At 38.3% G+C, this 4596-nt stretch overlaps 1 non-coding gene across 1 annotated transcript; it reads left to right on the top strand.

The window, feature by feature from the left end:
• The first annotated feature begins 914 nt into the window (after positions 1-914).
• LOC113417695 (U6 spliceosomal RNA) lies at positions 915-1018 on the top strand. The gene has a single exon (XR_003371666.1). It is a non-coding gene; the product is annotated as a U6 spliceosomal RNA (small nuclear RNA).
• Positions 1019-4596: the final 3578 nt, after the last annotated feature.

Raw genomic sequence — 4596 nt, forward strand, 5'->3', positions numbered from 1 at the left:
CACCCTTTACAAAAAAAAAAAAAAATCTATAGCTAGAGTGGAATTGCCTTTTGAAAGAGTGATCAACCGAGTCTCTGATTATCTAACTCTCTTCTCCACCATTCGGATTCTCAGCTAGATGGCTTCTTCGTTCAAGGCAGGGAAGGGAGATTTGCAAAGAAAACGGCAGGAATGACACCCCACGATAAATCATGTCTAACAGCATCCTGAAAAATGGGCCAAAGACAGCTTGTGCTGTGACAAATACGGCTGACAACAAGTATATACATCTGCTTGGGAGGATTTATGAGAAGGGAATACAAATAAGGCAACGCAACATTTGGGTCGGATAAGTTGTTTTAAAACCACATTATATTATGTGGCTAATAAGGCTGTATTTGAATTGCACGAGCAAATACAAATTATATCTTCCTCTACACACGCTATAGGAAACATCTAGAACTTGGTAACTCTTAGGATTTATTGGCAATTGTTAAGTTTTTAGAAAACAGGGGAAATGAGGATGTCAACACTTTTCTCTAAATTTCAAGGACAGCTGAGTGCTTCTTCTCAATGCTTTTTGTATTCAAGAAAGGCTGATCTCAGTGTATGAACTCTTTAAACTCTTTTCTCTCCCAAGCTAATAATGATCATTCTGTATCCTGAATCAACCAAACACCTCTTGTAAGTGCTCAGATTTCATTTCATTCGGTATAGGATATTTATTGTGGGGCAACAGGAAATATAAGTGTGAGCCATACAATTCTTACAACAAACATTTCTCTCATTTACTATTAAGCATTTTGTTAAAAAAAAAAAAAAGGTGGGGGAACCCAACAACCTAAAACATCTTCATCAAAAGTATCTTGAGTCAGAAAAAAAGGGTGGTTTTCTTTTCTTCTTTTTAACTATTTCTCAGCTCTAGGAGGTCTTCTTTGCTTTTGTGGCACATATACTAAAATTGAAAGGATACAGAGAAGATTAGCATGGCCCCTGTGCAAGAATGGCATGCAAATTATATGAAGCATTCCATATTTTTGTACAACTATTTGCCTGAAATGTTATAGGGGTTGGAGTAGAAGACCTCCAAGGTCCCTTCCAACTTTGTCAGGTAGTCCTTGACTCACAACCATTCATTTAGTGACCATTCGGACTTATAACAGCACTGGGGAGGGGAAAAGGACTTACAACCAGTACTCACACTTACAACTATCCCAGCATCCCCATGGTCACATTGTTGGAAGAAATATCCTTCTGAGTTCAGTTCCAAGTGGGGAAAAAGTCACTGGATACATGGAGGCTGTTTGGAAATGGTGGACAGGATGACATGGCTTGGAGCTCCAAAGTAAAAAGGATGATCACATGCTTCAAGATGTTGGGTGAACGAAAAAAAGGGCCAAGGTGCTGAGAGACCCTTGGTTATATACTCTCTGTTGGGCCCCACCTTAGTGTTTCCTGTTCCTGTGTAAGAAATGAATCCCATTGGCTGTCAGACTCCTAGGGGCGAGGGTCTTAGCTGGATCACATGACTTTACCTGAGTGCTGCCCAGGTGGTGAGATGGGTAGAGGCCTTTGTTATGTAGAATACTCTGGCCAAGGCCTTAATGGCCTGCCCATTAACAAAGGTGGGGGTGAGCTTCTGCTTCTGAGATGAGTTTCTGCTTCTGAGTTTCTACTTCTCTTTTTAGGGGAAATATTCTGCCTTTTCAATATTTCCTAGGATATTTCATTTTTCTAGGAGAGGGGTAGGCGCTAACTTCCTACAGCATGATCAAAATTTGGACTCAGGAATCATGTGGTCATCATCCATGATCTTCCCAGCCAGATTTAGACAAGCAGAGTCAATAGGGGAAGGATATTTCCTTAATAATTGTGTGATTGTCTTAACTGCAATGATTCACCTAACAACCATGGCAAAAAAAAAAGGTTGTAAAATTGTACACGACTCGTTAAATGACCACGGTTGTTTAACAATGGAAATTGTGGTCCCAACCACAATCAACCTGTAATTGATTGATTACATGCCATCAAATTTATGGCGACTCTCGGTGGCCACATAGATTTTCTTAATCTTAATCGCTTAATGCTCTACATTTAAATTGTAGAGCACTGTTAGTTCATTCTCTCGAAGAATGAAGCAATAATGCTCTACAATTTAAATGAATTTCTGGTTTTTATTTCTTTGCATGGAAAAGAAGGCAAATTTACCTCTTATTAGTTATTTTTCTGAACCACACTGATTGGCATTTTAGGTTTCAAGATATTAGGAATTAGTCTTTTCCTGTTTCATCTTTAGAGGTCAACAACCTGTGAGTGGAGTAGTAAATGAAAGAAAGTGACAGTAATGTCTGATGGAAAGTAGACTTTCCTCAATTTCTTAGGCTTTCCAGAATGTATTATATATATATATATATATATATATTATATATATATATATATATATATATATATATATATATATATATATATATATATATATATATATATATATATATATATATATATATATATATATATGATAGAGCAGATGAGATTGCGAAAGCTCAACTAAGAACAATACAATGCTGGAAACAGCAACACCATATGTAGTACACTTAGAAACAATATATATATATATATATATATATATATATATATATATATATATATATATTATATATATATATATATATACATACATACATACATACATACATATACACATTTCTACACACACACCTAAGATTAAATCTATATATATAGGATATCCATCCAGATTACAAATGGCTGGTGTCGATTTGCATTTTGATTGTGCGTGGTGGTTCCATATATCTGATGAACTGATATTAAAACAATTCTTTTAAAAAAACATACTGATTAAAGACGCATTGATGCTGCTATTTTTAAACTTGCCTTTTCTGCTGTAAATCAGGGTTTTAAATTCTCCTTTCATAAGGCTATCATAATAATATCTGTAGTGGGAGGGGGAAAGAAAAGCTAATCCTCCAATTATTTTTCCTTATAGTTTTTCTTCATCTTTTTTTACTCTTTCAAATGACTTACCCAACAACAAAAAAAGGATGGTTCACTAATCAAACTTTCTTCAATTAACTTTATCTCATGGAATAATCAAGGCGCCCTTTCCTTTTGCAATCATGAGGTCCCATCTCATTGAAGTTTATAACTTACTTCGTATCTATTGCCTATATTGTACATTGCTGCAGTTTATGGCTCCTGAGATATTAATTCAAGGAGTAAAACTTTAGTCTTTTCCCCAAAGCATTGCCAATCATTATTTGTTATAATAACTGTTATGCGTTATTTTAAATGGAAGATCAGAGCCATGATAGATTAAATGGGAAATCTATATAACACAATCCAGCATTTTCCTGCTTCCTGGACCATAAACCTAACCTGGGCGCTGTTAATATCTATTCTTCTGTATTTTGGTTCTTTGGTCATTGTAGCTGTTTAGATCTCTCTGGCTTTCTCGGTGCTTGAGCTGTGGTGGTGCAGTGATTAGAATGCAGTAAAAAGGTAAAGGTTCCCCTCACACATACGTGCTAATTGTTTCTGTCTCTAGGGGGCGGTGCTCAGTGATGGGTTTCAAAAACTTTTACCACTGGTTCAGTGGGGGGTGGCTTAATGGACGTGCTTTGCGCATGTGCGTGCACTTTGCGTGCATGTGCATGCCAAACGTGCATTTTGCGCAGGCGCAGAGGTGTTCTAACTTGCCTCCTGCAAGCCTGCATGATCCCGATCACTTCAGCAGCTACCGCGCGACACTCTTCTACGCTGCGCAAAGCAGCTGCGCTTCAAATTCAGTGAATAAAGGTGAGTGTGGGAGCCCAGGCGGACGGGTGGGCCCAACAGCAGAGTCATTAGAGCAACAGAGAGAACCGGTTCGGTCTCCATTGCTCATCGCTCCTACTGGCTCTACAGAACCGGGCAGAACAGGTTGAATACCACCACTGGTGGCGCTCATCTCTATTACCAAGCCGAAGAGCCAGCACTGTCCAAAGATGTCTCCGTGGTCATGTGGCCGGCATGATTAAACACCGAAAGCACATGGAACGCTGTTACCTTCCCACCAAAGGTGGTCCCTATTTTTCTACTTGCATTTTTACATGCTTTCGAACTGCTAGGTTGGCAGAAGCTGAACCAAGTAACAGGAGCTCACTCCATTACGCGGCACTAGGGATTCGAATTTCTGTTCCTAAGTGAGATGGCTGTTAAGTCAGTTTTGCTCCATTTTGCCACCTTTCCTGCCACAGGTGTTAAGTTAACCCCTGCGGATTAAGGGGGCGTGCATAAGCGCACCAACGTGCCTACCGTCCCTGTCCTATTGTTTCTCTTATTCTTCTTTTATTTTTCTTATATGTACCATTTCATGTATTCACAACTAAGTATACACTTATACTTATTATCTTGTAAACAATTGGCAAATCAAATAAATAAATAAATAAAATAAATAAGTTAGTAAAATGGTTATTGTGAATCTGGCTTCTGCATTGACTTTGCTTGTCAGAAGGTTGCAAAAGGTGATCACATGACCCCAGGACATTGTAATCATCCATAAATATGAACCAGTTGCCAAGTGCCTGAATTTTGATCACGTCACCCTGGCAACTGTGGCAA

Source organism: Notechis scutatus, chromosome 2 (genome assembly GCF_049901735.1).
Source record: "Notechis scutatus isolate UNSWTSFEM ecotype Mainland chromosome 2, rNotScu1.2, whole genome shotgun sequence".
Classification (NCBI taxonomy): domain Eukaryota; kingdom Metazoa; phylum Chordata; class Lepidosauria; order Squamata; family Elapidae; genus Notechis; species Notechis scutatus.